At 40.0% G+C, this 14588-nt stretch overlaps 1 protein-coding gene across 9 annotated transcripts in view; it reads right to left on the bottom strand.

Moving 5' to 3' along the window:
- Positions 1–14588, bottom strand: part of LOC126334965 (uncharacterized) — a 289683-nt gene that overhangs the window by 222843 nt on the left and 52252 nt on the right. The window lies entirely within an intron of this gene.

Genomic DNA, 14588 nt, shown 5'->3' with positions numbered 1-14588 from the left:
TTCATGCTGACTTCTCGGGACCTTATTTAGGTACTTATTGGTTTCTCGTTATTGACGTCTACTCTAACTTTCCTTTCATTGTCCGTTGCACATCGCCTACCAACGCGGCAACTACCAATGCTCTAACTCGCATTTTCTCTTTGGAATGCCTTCCCTCTACTCTTGTTACTGATAATGGCCCACAATTTGCCTCTTCCGATTTTGCGGATTTTTGTGCCCGTCACGGCATCACGCATGTACGGTGAGGCTGAACGACTGGTCCGCACATTTAAGACTCAGATGAGGAAACTCCTGACTTTTTCTGCTTCTCCAATTTCTGGCTTCTTACCATTTCACCCCAATGGGTAATCACAACCCGGCTGAGCTCTTACATGGCCGCACGTTACTTCATCTTCTGCGGCCTTCCACCTCATGGCTGCGGGTGCCTTTGCTTGGCCGGTTCACCGTCGCCGACCTTGTATGGGTACGGGGATATGGCAGGTGGCCAAAATGGAGTCCTGGCCGCATCTTATGACACTGTGGCCAGCGCCTGTATGAAATCCAGACGGACACGGGTGTTGCAGTGCGTCACTCAGACTAGCTTCGACCTCGTGTGCCGGCAACGCCTGTTCCGGATGCCGCTACACCACCTTCGGCTCTACCTGACGCTCGGGATACTGGAATCTCTCATTACTCACAACGCAGTCCACTCACCATCATATCGGTGCCAGCACAAGAACTGACACCACCAGGAGAAGTGCCCATTCAGGAACCAGATGACCATCATCTGTCGGAGCAACTCTATTCGCCTCCTTCTCCTACAGACGCGGACACATTGCCCATGTCTCCTGATATAACAACTGGACTTGCCGCAACAGGCAGATTGGTGCACAGGGCCCCAGCAGATTCGACCCCCACGTCTCCTGTCATCTCGACCAGTTATCTTCGGGGACACTTCTGTCCGTACGGGAAGCCTCCTCCTCGAGACTTTACGGCCAGTCAAACAACACCTATAGACACTGGCAATCTACAGACTACCTCCATCAAGACCTGTGCAAAAACTTCAAAGGGGGAAAAGTGTTGTGACTCGCCGATCTTTCAAAGTGCCGCCGCCCAGTTACGCGCGTCCTCTACATGCTCCGCTGTCTGCCACCCATGCAGCAGCAGCGCCACCTAAGTGGCCAGCCAGCCAGCGGCCGCTAGACTTGGACTCAGTTATGATTTGACTGTTAAAGTGTACACACGTCACTCTGTTTACTTGATCTGTGACTTTCATGTATTGCATCTTCCTTGAAATTTATATTGTTCAACTTGAAGTTATTACACAAATTGTGCTAAACAAAGGAAGAAGAGCACTGGCTAAAGAAAAAGGATTACTGAATGAAGAAACACAACTGAAGTTACCGTCAAACATCCCCAAACAGAAGATCACTAGTCCAGGGTTTAAAAAAGCAAAGAAAAAATGTTCATTAGATAACAATTAATCTACATCAACATCTGTGCTCTGCAAACCACCATGAGTTGCATGGCACAGAATACGTCCCATTGTATCGGTTGCTAGGATTTCTTCTCATTCTATTTATATATTGAGTGCAGGATGTATGATTGTTTGAATGCCTCTTTGTGTGCAGTAATTATTCTAATCTTATCTCCATGAGCCCTATGTGAGTGATACACAGAGGGTTATAATATATTCCTAGAGTCATCATTTAAAGCTGGTTCTTGAAACTGTGTTAATAGACTTTCCTGGGCTGTTTTATGTCTGTCTTCAAAAGTTTTCCAGTTCAATTTCTTCAGAATCTCTGTGACGCCCTTCCATGGGTCAAACAAACCTGTGACCATTCATGCTGCCCTTCTCTGTATACATTCAATATCCCCTGTTGGCCCTATCTGCTATGGGTCCCACACAATCGAACAATATTCTAGAACCGGCCACACTAGTGATTTGTAAGCACTCTCCTTCGTAGATTGTAAACTGGCTGCACTTCCCCAGTATTCTACCAATACATTGAAGTCTTACACCTACTTTACCCACAACTGGGCATACGTGATCATTCCATTTCACATCCATACAAAGTGCTACACCCACATATTTGTATGCGATGGCTGATTCCAACAGTCACTCATTGATATTATAGTCATTGGAAACTACACTTTTTCATTTAATATTCACTAGCTGTAGAGTTTTGATAAGACTGTATAGAACGAACATGTGGATTCTCAGTTCAAAATGACTAGCAAGGTGATATGCTTACCTACACAACATATATCAGTGCCTTAAAATGCAGGTAACTGAGAAAGGTTTACTTGATACAGATTCATCAAGTATAAGGAGAAAGCAATAAGATGAAATGGAAAGATTTTGAATTTAAGATTAGAATAGAGTGAAATGGATCACAGGTGTACAATGTGTGTGGACGACAATGACAGCAATGTCCAAATGAAAACAATCGATTCATTTTGATGTAGTTTTACATATCTGTTGACTTATTCATTCATTTGTTTGAATGAGACCAGTCTATGAGAGCAACAGAGAGGAAACAATCAACTCAGTTGTCATAGCTCCATGTATTGGTTTAACTATCGACCAATTCTTTTGACAGAAACCAGTTTGTGGCAGCAACCAAATGAAAACAGTTGATTCATTTGGTTGTAGTCTTACAAATCCATAGGATTGTTATTCATTAATTTTTTTCAGGTGAAACCAGCCTATGGGAGCAACCGAATAAAAACAGTTGACACTTCTTATTGAGTGCCAATAAGTAGCTTTTGGTTCAGGTTTTTGTCCTTTTTTATGAATAGGCGTTTTCTTCATGGGTAACTTTGTGTCTGGATCAGAATGCTGAAACACTCAGTGGCATGGGAATGGAAGAAATCATATGACTAGATAAAGTGAACCTCAAGATAAGTGCAATGTTAAATACAGTATCTGCAAGGAAGACTCAATAACTATATTAATAAAAGAAATTAGAAGAAAATGAATAAATAATGACAAATATTTGTCAGGAAAAAGAAAAAAAAGATGAAAGAAAGGAAGAAGAAGAAGAAGAAGAAGAAAGAGGGAGAGAATACTTCCAATAAGAGACAGTATATGCTTACAAAGCAAGTGATGAAGTCACCAAACAATTAAAAACAACTGATCTTATTGCATTATGTTCCTGTCACCTCAGCATTTTTTGAAATATAATAATCAGTGGCAGTGGGGGGAGGGGAGGGGGTGTAAATACAGTAGTAAGAGAGAGAGAGAGAGAGAGAGAGAGAGAGAGAGAGAGAGAGAGCCTCAATAAATTTAAATAAAAATACAATTGCACATTTTTTTAAGTTTAGTTGATTGATTTTGAGAGAAGGGGCCAAACGAGGTCATTGGTCCCATTGGATTAAGGAATAATGGGTAAGGAAGTTGACCATGCGCTTTCTTTCAAAGGAACCATCCTGGCATTTGCCTGGTGATTTAGGGAAAGCACAGAAAACCTAAATCAGGATGGCCGGATGCAGATTTGAACTTTCATCCTCCCGAATGCAAATCCAGGGTGGTAACCACTGTGCCACCTCACTCGGTCACATTTATTTAAACAAGAATTTATAATGTAGTGTTTTTTGTTTTTTTTACAACCAACCAACAGCTGCACTTATCACCCAAAGTATGAAAAATTCATATTTAAGTAAATAAATATATCTTCAAAATGCTTCATTTTTAAAAATAAACTTTTTATTCGCCTCTTCTTCAAGTATAGTACGTTTTTGCAGTGGTGGCTGGCAGTACATACTGTAAATATGGCACTAAAATTATGCCATTTCTCTCTGAACGCAAACCAGAAATCGCACTAAAATCACACCATTTCTCTTAGAATATGAGCTACAAATCTCACTCAAACTATGCCATTTCTACATCTATATAGGGTTTCTTCCCATTCCATTCACGTATGAAGCACAGGAAGAACGACTGTTTGAATGCCTCTGTGCATGCAGTAATTATTCTAATCTAATTCTCACTATCACTATGTGAGCAGTACATAGGGAATGGTAGTATATTCCTAGTCATCACTGACAGCTGCTTCTTGAAATTTTGTTAATAGACTTTCTTGGGACAGTTTACGTCTATCTTCAAGAGTCTTCAGTTACTTCCTATCTCCCACGGATTAAACAAACCTGTCACCATTCGTGCTGCCCTTCTCTGTATGTGTTCAATATCCACTGTTACTCCTATTTGGTACAGATCCCACACATTTGAGCAATATTCTACAACTGGCCGCACAAGTGAATTGTAAGCAATCTCCTTTGTAGATTGTAAGGTGATTGCACTTCCCCAGTATTCTACCAATAAACCAAAGTCTACCAACTGCTTTACTCATGACTGACCCTATGTGATCATTCCATTTCACATCCTCACAAAGTGTTGCACCCAGGTATTTGTGTGAACAGCCGATTCCAGTGGTGACTTATTGATATTATAGTCATAGGATAGTTTTCTTTTTCGTACTGTGAAGTCCATAATTTTAGATTTTTGAACATGTAAAGCAAATTTCCAATCTTTGCATCACATTGAAATCTTGTCAAGATCTGAGTGAATATTTAAGCAGCTTCTTTTAGACATAGACAGTACAGTAGTTCATTCTAGACAATTTCTTCACCTGCAAAAAGCCTGATGATTGATATTGTCTGCAAGGTTATTAATATCAACATGGACAGAAAGGGTCCCTACACGCTTCCCTGGAGCACACTCAAAGTTACTTCTACATCTGACGATGACTCTCCATCCAAAATAATGTGCAGCGTTCTCCCTACTAAAAAGTCCTCAATCCAATCACAAATTTCAGTTGATACCCTATATGATTGTACTATTGAGAATAAGTGTAGATGTGGTACTGAGTGAAATGCATTTCAAAAATCAGGAAATACTGCATCTACTTGACTGCCTTGATCCAAAGCTTTCAGTATGTAATGTGAAAAGTGAGAATTGACTTTCATATGATCGATTTCTTGAGAATCCATGCTGGGTGGCATTGAGGAGGTTATTCTGTTAAAAATACCTCCTTATGTTTGAGCCCAGAATATGTTCTAAGATTCTACAACAAATCGATGTCATAGGTACTAGATGGTAGTTTTGTGGATCACTTCTACTATCATTCTCATAGACAGATGTGACCTGTGCTTTTTTCCCAGAACCGGGCATGGTTTTCTGTTCGAGGGATCTACAACAGATTATAGTTAGAAGAGGTGCAAATTCAGTATACAGATTTGACAGGGATTCCACCGGGCCCTGGAGCTTTGTTCAATTTTAGCAATTTCAGCTAATTCTCAACACCACTGGCACTAGCACTTAATTCACTTATTTATTAAGGTTAAATTGGGGCAATTCTCCTTGGTCTTTCTTTGTAAAGGAACATCTGAAAACAGAGTACAGCATTTCACCTTTTCCTTTGCTATCCTCAATTTCTGTTCCAGTCTCATCAACTAGTGAGAGGATACTAACTATGGTGCCACTAACAGCCCTTACATATGACTATAATTTCTTTGGGTTCTGTGAAAGATCACCTGACAACACTCTTCTACGGCAGTCATTGCAGGCATCACGCACTGCCTTCTTGACAGCCAAACATGTTTTATTAGGCATCTCCCCATCTGTATTCCTAAGCTTTATTCTACACCTCTAAAGCAGTAAGCGCTGTTTCTATAGAAGTTTCTTTACAGTGACTGTATTCCATGGAGGTTCCCTCCCATTATGAACTGTTCTACTGGGCCATATCTATCCACTAAAGTATCTTAGCCGGAACCTGTGCTAGTTCGCAGTATTTTATCATTTGTTTATTAAAGCTGTGTCAATAAGCTGGTGACGTGTTGGTGTACAAATAAAATGGACAAAAACAAAACAACAGAAAATCCAAGATGGAATTTAACAATACCAGAGAAGGAAAATTGCTACTCACCATATAGCGGAGATGCTGAGTCACAATAGGCACAGCAAAAAGATTCACACAATTAAAAGGTTTTGGCCATTAAGGCCTTTGTCAGCAGTACACGCACGCGCACGCAACTTGCACACACGTCTGCAGTCTCAGAGAACCGAAACTGAGGTATCGCAACTCAGCATCTCCGCTATATGGTGAGTAGCAACTTTCCTTCTCTGGTATTGCATAGTGGACAAACTACGTTTTTAGCACTTTCTCTGTGATAACCAGAAATCAGTGTCAAGTGCTGAAATGGTAAGCCACACTATGATCAACTCGGAGAAGGCATGCAGCCGTTCTGTCTTTGACTGCTTATACTACGACGTGATGTCCTCCCTGCCAGCACTGAAGACTCGCAGCACCTGGTCAACATTTTTCTTGTGTGCAGTCAGTTGAGTCAGGTTCAATTCCTGCTATTATTATTATTATTATTATTATTATTATTTTCATTTTATTTAATTCCCCCCAAATTACTTTGACTTACACATAGAAAATTAATATATTCAGTTTAGTTATGACTACCACCCTTTTAAGTCAAAAACCATAGCTGAAGTTAAAAACTACTATATGAGGAAATATACACTGAATAACCAAAAAAATCTTATATACCTGTCTAATAATGTACAAAGCCCACACAAGCATACAGAAGTGCCGCAGTACAATGTGGCATGGACTCGACTAATGTCTTACGTAATGCTGGAGGGAATTGCCACCATGAATCCTGCAAGGCACTCCATAAATCCATAAGAGTAGGAGGGAGCGGAGATCTCTTCTGAACAGCACATTGCAAGGCATCCCAGATATGCTAAATAATGTTCATGTCTGGGAATTTGGTAGCCAGCAGAAGTGTTTAAAATGAGAAGATTGTTCCTGGAGCCACTCTGTGGCAATTCCGCTCGTGTGAGGTGTTGCATTGTCCTGCTGGAATGGCCGAAGTCTGTTGGAATGCACAACAGACCTGAATGCCTACAGGTGATAAGGCAGGATGCTTATGTACATGTCACCTGTCAGTTGTATCAAGACATATCAGGGGTCTCTTATCGCTTCAACTGCACATGCCCCACACCATTACAGAGACTCCACCAGCTTGAACAGTCCCCTGCTGGCATGCAGGGTCCACGGATTCCCACCCGATACAATTTGAAATTTGAAATGAGAGTTGTCTGACCAGGAAACATGTTTCCAGTCATCAACAGTCCGATGTTAAGTGTTGACAGACCCAGGTGAGGTGTAAAGCTGTGTGTCATCAAAGGTACACGAGTGGGCCTTCAACTCCAAAAGCCCTTATCGTTGATGTTTTATTGAATGGTTCACATGCTGACACTTGTCTATGGCCCAGCACTGAAATCTGCAGCAATTTGAGGAAGAGTTGCACTTCTATCACATTGAACAATTTTCTTCAGTCGTCATTGGTCCCATTCTTGCAGGACCTTCTTCTGGCCGCAGCAATGTCAGAGATTTGTTGTTTTACTGGATTCCTGATATTCACAGTACACTTGTGAAATGGTCTTACAGGAAAATCCCCACTTCATCACTACCTCGGTGATGCGTGTGTCATCGCTCGTGCACCGACTGTAACACCACGATCAAACTTACTTAAATCTTGATAATCTGCCATTGTAGCAGCAGTAACTGATCTAACAACTGTGCCAGACACTTGTTGTCTTATACAGGCAATGCCGACTGCAGTGCCATATTCTGCCTGCTCACATATCTCTGTATTTGCATATGTACGCCTATACTAGTTTCTTTCGTGCTTCAGTGTAGCATGAAAGTGTTTTCTGTAGATGATCTGATAAAGAGCCTCTTTTCCGGTAGATCTTTGGTGGAGAATGTGAGATTTAAAGTAGATCTACCCCAAATGAAAATCGAGCAGCACGAGGGTGTGGAACAGTATGCACCAATTTGGTTCAAATTATGTACATAGAAGCCAGTAGATGTCCCTTCAAGTTCCAAGAATATTTCACCTTAGTGGGCTGTAGGAAAAGGTAAAATTCTCTAAAGATCTAACCGCACAGTGTGAGCAATTTCTGAGCACCTGTACATGCACTAGCACTCTAGACCAGTGATCAAGAGCAAAAATTGGCACTTTGTAGGCTCAGAGTCAATTCCCATTGCTACCATCCTTCCTTTCTTCCATTTTATTTTATTCTTCACAGTGTTAAATGATTGATTATAATATTTAGATATGTTTTAACAGCTCCATATAAAATTATTATGTTCATTTCAGTTACAATCACTACCCTTGTAAGTCAGAAGACTATAAGCGGTGATAAAACACAGTGAGTATACGAGGCAATTTAGTCCAAATATGTACAAAATGAGTTGAATCTATGGGTGTGATGTTCACAATGCACCTTTCTGCTTTCCACTTTTATTATTCAGAAACAGTCATATGTGGGGTACAGGAAGACTGAAAGATCTAGAACATGCATTAACAAAAAAACATAGCAGAAATCAAATATGTGAACTACATACTTTATCTCAGTGCATTAGGTAAAGCTAATATCACAATAACATAAAGTCTCACGCATCATGACATACAACTTGTTTTTTTGTGTAATATTGTAGCACACTGCTAAAATTTTGGACCAGTTGCCATTAGTATTGGTCTCTAAAAATTTGGCAACCCTAGGTACGGTTCAAATATCAGAAAAAGACTGAAAAAATGTGTACGAGGTCTGTCTAAAAAGTATCCAACCTTTGATTTTCCCATGCAAAATAGAGACAATAGCGGGGCGCCAATGTATGCAGTAAAGGAAGAGACCTTTACATGCATGCATGAATTCTGTCCCCACCAGCGCGTCAGGTCGCTGCCTGTCAGTCACTCAGTGAGGTGCTACACAACATGTTCGTCGGATTACAGATTCCCTCAAGATGACTGAATGTGCTGAGCAAAGATACTGCATCAAATTTTGTCAAAAGTTTGGTGATTCTCAAAGCAAAACAATTCGTAATATTCAGCAGGTGTTTGGAGTAGATGCGATGGGTGTAACACAAATTAAGGAGTAGTTCAACCTATTCAAAAATGGCCACACATCAGCGAAGGGTGACCAGCATTCTGGCAGGCCCCAAACTACTCGGAGTGCAGCTGTTGTTGAGAGGGTGTAAAATTTAGTGATGGCAGATCGTTATTGGACCATGTGGGAGATTGCCCAAGAGGTTGGAGTGAGTAAAGATTCTGCACATGCAATTTTGCGTAACAATCTGAACATGCACTGAGTGGCTGTGAAATTTGTGCCCAAGTTATTGTCACTGGTAAAAAAAGACCTCCATTTTGACGTTGCACAGGACTGTCTGCACAGAACCAACACTGATCTTAGGTTTCTGAACACAGTAATAATTGGAGATGAGTCATGGGTGCACGGGTACGACCCAGAAACAAAAAGACAGCTGTCACAATGGAAGCATCCCCAGGCGCGAAGTAAAGTCAAGGTGATGTTAACTGTCTTCTTTGATGTCCGTGGAATCGTAAATCACAAATACACACCAGAATGGACAAACAATGACAAAGCATTACTATCAAGATGTTCTCCAGTGAATCCGTTACGCAGTTCGGCGCAAAAGACCAGACATGTGGACGGCGAGAAACTAGCAACTGCATCACGACAATGTCCCCACACATTCATCCCACTTAACCAAAAATTTCTTGGGCAAACATGGAATTACAGCTGTTCACCAACCTCCCTACTCTCCAGACATAGCTCCTTGCGACTTAGGGTTGTTTCCAAAATTGAAGATGCCACTGAAAGGATCCCGTTTAGAGAGTGGGGAAAAGATATACAAAACAAGATGACAAGAGCTGAACACCATTCCAAAAGAAGACTTCCAGAGGTGTTTCCAGCAATGGAAGGATCGCTGGTCTACATGTGTGCAAGCCTAAGGGGCCTCCTTTGAAGGGGATTAGGGTCCCAACCCCGTCAGGTATTCGAAATATTTTTTCTGTACAATAGTCCGATACTTTTTAGACAGTCCTCATAAATGAAATCACTCAAATCAGGAGAATAAGACTAGTTCCATCTGATGAATAAAGAAACTACTGACTGGCCAATTGGTCGTTAAAACCAATTAGCTGTCCCATCACTAGTGGAGGATAATGATTCTGACAGCAGTTCCGGTAAGAAAAGTAGTTCAGTTGCAGGGTATGATGTTTGGCATAATGTGCTGAGATTGAGGAGCATGACCCATAGACTGATTTCCTGTGCACATGATGCAGTTCATATGACTCGAAATCAAGAAATAATTCATGAACTCTTTCTAGGTGAGAGACTACATGAGTTTTTGTGTATATGTTTAGGAGAGAAAAGTAAATAACTGGTTTGGCCCCATACAGTGGAGCTTCTTAGATAAAATGAAAAACATTGCAAAAAAATACTTTAGAAATTTACTTAGAAATTAGCTACAAAACCTTACTGAAGTTCAAGCCTTGTTGGCACATAAATACTGAACAAAGCCAAAATGAGCATAATTAAAGCAATGTGGAAAGCAATCATGGGACTAGAAAGTGAACTTTTAAGGACTGAACTGACAAAAATTGCCAAATAGTTTTCGTCTTTTGTGAAGTCAGTAAATGGACAAGAAAGATATATTCAGTAACATTGTGACCGTACTGGCGTCAGAACACAAGCTCACAGAGAGAAAGTTGAAATTCAGAATTTATTCTTCCAAAACAGTTAGTCTTTGGAAGATCGAAAAATAATTCCTCCTTTCAATCACAGCATTAATACAAGGCTTGTTTTTTAAGTAAGTACCATCTTGAAATTAAAAAAAAAAGACGTGCTAAGATATCTCAATAATTTTATTTTTACATGAAAGGCTGTGCCTTAATCTACACACTGACGCCATTACAGTCTGATTCTTCCTTGTTTACGTTATGTACTGAGTGTTTAAGATGCCTCCAATAACCGTGAGTCCCGCCGACTGAAGTACGGGCTGTTATAAGATTTGTTAGTGCTAAAGGCCTAAAAGTGATCCAGATTCATCATGAGATCTGTACAGTTTACGAAGAAAACATTATGAGTGATGGAATGGTAAGAAAGTGAATGAGAGCATTTAAAGATGGCAGCACAAATGTGCATGATGAACAACAGAGTGGGCGTCCTTCAGTCGTTAATGAAAGTCTGGTGCAGGAAGTGGACAATACGGTGCGAGAAAACAGACGCTTTACGATTTACTCTTTGCAGGATGACTTTCCTAATGTTTCTCGTACTGTTCTGTATGGCATTGTGACAGAGCAGTTGAATTACAGAAAATTGTGTGCACACTGGGTACAGAAAATGTTGACAGTTGTGCAAAAAGCCAAACGTTTAGACAGTGCATTGACTTTCCTTGTGAGGTACCACAATGACGGTGATGATGTCTTAAGCCAAATTGTTACAGGCCATGAAACATGGGTGGCCTATGTCACACCAGAATCAAAGCAACAGTCCATGGAAATTGAGCAAGGGCATCATTTTGCTGCAAGACAATGCCCTTCCGCATGTGGCAGGTCAGACCAATGATATCATCATATCTTTTTGATGGGAAACTCTAGATCGTCCTCTGTACAGCCCCGATCTTGTGCCCAGTGACTACCATCTGTTCCTGCACTTGAAGAAACACCTGGGTGGTCAGCGTCTTCAAGATGATAACGAAGTCAAAACAGTGGTGATGCAGTGGTTTACAAGTCAGGCGGCAAACTTCTATGAGAAGGGTATTCAAAAACTGGTACAACATTATGACAAGTGCCTCAATAGTGATGGAAATTTTGTAGAAAAGAAGATTAAGGTACAGGCTTTCCTGTAAAAATAAAATTATTGGGATATCTTAGCACGTCTTTTTTAATTTCAAAACGGTGCTTACTTAAAAAAACATGCCACATATAAGAACCAGCATGAACTCATTTCAGATATGGTCAAAAATGCACTGGAAAAGTGTCAGTCTGCGGAAGTACTGTATTTACAAAAGTTATGACAATAATAGTGAGACATGAGAAATATAAATCGAGATACTGTGTATTAATTTGTGCCTGAAGTATTAATTTGAATGATATAGTTCAATTTAAAATGAGCTCCTTTTCTGCTAATTTCATACATCAATAATAAGCATAAAATATTTAAGTACCATATTTGCAATAGTTTTCTCAAATTAAGTTCCAAGCTTATCTGCAAGCAACAAAGCATATTTTGATTGCAAAGGACTCCATAATCAAATGATCCACCAAACAAATTTCTCTTTTCCAATAGTATACAATCACTTGTGTAAGGAGGGAGGGGGAGAAGGATAGAGCAAATGTTTGTCTTTAATCACAGAATCTCTTCCTCACATTACTGATCATAAAAGCAGATGATTCAGGAATTAAAGTGTTTGGGCACATAAACCAAAGAGAAATCTCAACCAAGAGCTCAAGAGAGACTCAAATTTTATTTAAATGTAATAAAACAAAAGTGGCAGTCGTCTGTCTAACATAAATAAACTGTCATCATCTTCATTTCACGTTTATCCTGCATCAAAAAAGGTTGGAACATTTGTAGTACTTCTCCACTTTCCCCCATTCTTCTTCTATTGCAATTTTGTTCCAGTCCAGACTCCTCCTTAAATTGGAATTGATCAAGTCAACCCATCTTGCTCCGAGTTACTCTCTTGGCATCTATCGCTCGTTTTGGTATTCTTCCACCTTCCATTCTCTTTATATGTACAAAGCATTTTAACCTACTCTTTTCAGTTCGATCATTCAGTATTTCTACTCTTGTCACTTTCTTACTTATTCATTTCTCACTCTGTCTCTCTTCATTTTCCCTGACATACTTCTTAGAAATTTAATTTCACTGGCTTGGATCCAACTCCCCTATCTTCTTGCCACTGTCCAGGTCTCTGATGTGTTTGTCAATATAAGTGTACGGTATGTCTTGTACAGCACTTCCCTACAGTTCTACATCTACACTCTGCAACCACTGTGAAGTGCATGGCAGAGAATACATCCCATTGTATCAGTTACGAGGGTTTCTTCCAATTCCCATGGAGCACAGGAAGAATGAATGTCTGAATGCCTCTGTGCATGCAGTAATTGTTCTAAGCTTATCCTCACAATCTCTATGAGAGTGATACATATGAGGTTTTAGTATATTCCTAGAGTCATCATTTAAAGCCTGTTCTTGAAGTTTGTTAGTAGACTTTCTTGGGATAGTTTGTATCTGTCTTCAAGAGTCTTCCAGTTCAGTTCCTTCGTATCTCCGAGACACTCTTCCACAGATAAAACAAATCTGTGACCATTCATGCTGCCTTTCTCTGTATACGTTCAGTATCCACTGAGCAACATTCTAGAACCAGTTGCACAAGTAATTTGTAAGCAATGTCCTTTGTACATTATAGACTGATTGTACTTCCCCAGTATTCTACCAATAAATCCAAAGTCTGCCACTTGCTGTACCCATGACTGACGCTATATGATCATTCCATTTCATATCCCCACAAAGTGTTACACTCAGGTATTTGTATGAGTTGGCCGATTCCTACAATGACTTACTGATGTTATAGTCATAGGATACTATGCTTTTTCGTTTTGAGTAGTGCAAAATTTTACATTTCTGAACATGTGAAGTATGTCTCCAATCTTTGCACCACTTTGAAACCTTGTCAAGTTCTGACTGAATGTTTATGCAGATTCTTTCAGACAGTACTTCATTAAAGACAACTGTAACATCTGCAAAAAGTATGAGTTTACTATTAATATTGCCTGAAAGGTCATTAATATACAACATGAACAGTGAGGGTCCAAACACACTTCCCTGGGGCACACCCAAAGTTAGTGCTACAACTGATGATGACTGTCCATCTAAGATAATATGCTCCACCCTCCTTTCCACAAGCTCTTCAATCCAGTCATAAATTTCACTTGATGAAGCCATATGATCATACTTTTCATAACAAGCATAGGTGCAGTACTGAGACAAATGCTTTTCAGAAATCAAGAAATACTACATCTACATGACTGCCTTGATATAAAGGTTTCAGTAGGCCATGCGAGGAAAGTGAGAGTTGGGTTTCACATAAATGATGTTTTCGAAATCCATGCTGGCTGGCATTGAAGAGGTGATTCTGTTCAAGATTATGTTTGAGATCAGAAAATGTTTTAAGATTCTACAACCCTTCTTGCAGACAGTTGTGACCTATCCTTTTTTCCAATAAATGGGCACAGTTCTTTGCTCGAGGTATCTATGACAGATTATAGTTTGAAGAGGGGCTGACTTAGCCACAAATTCAGTATATAGTTTGTGAGGCATTCCACCACCCTGGAGTTGTGTTCATTTTTAGCAATTTCAGTTGTTTCTCAACATCACTGACACCAATACTTATTTCATTCAGTTTTGCAGTAGTATTTGGATTAAATTGGGGCAATTCTCCTCGGTTTCCCTTTGTTAAGAAACAATTGAAAATGGAGTTAAGCGCTTCTGCTTCGCTACCCTCAATTTCAGTTCCTGTCTCATTTATTACGGACTGGATACTAACTTTGGTGCCAGTAACAGCCTTTACAAATGAGCAGAATTTCTTCAGTTTTTGAAAAACATCACTTGACCAGTCTTTGAAGGCATCATGCATTGCTCTCTTAACAGCCAAACATGTTTCATACAGCTTCTATCTATCTAAAGCCCTACATTTTGTTTTACACCTATTTTGCAGTAA

The sequence above is a fragment of the Schistocerca gregaria genome, chromosome 2 (assembly GCF_023897955.1).
Source record: "Schistocerca gregaria isolate iqSchGreg1 chromosome 2, iqSchGreg1.2, whole genome shotgun sequence".
Classification (NCBI taxonomy): domain Eukaryota; kingdom Metazoa; phylum Arthropoda; class Insecta; order Orthoptera; family Acrididae; genus Schistocerca; species Schistocerca gregaria.
Note: the sequence above shows the minus strand (reverse complement) of the source record. Positions and strands in the feature narration are given on the sequence as shown.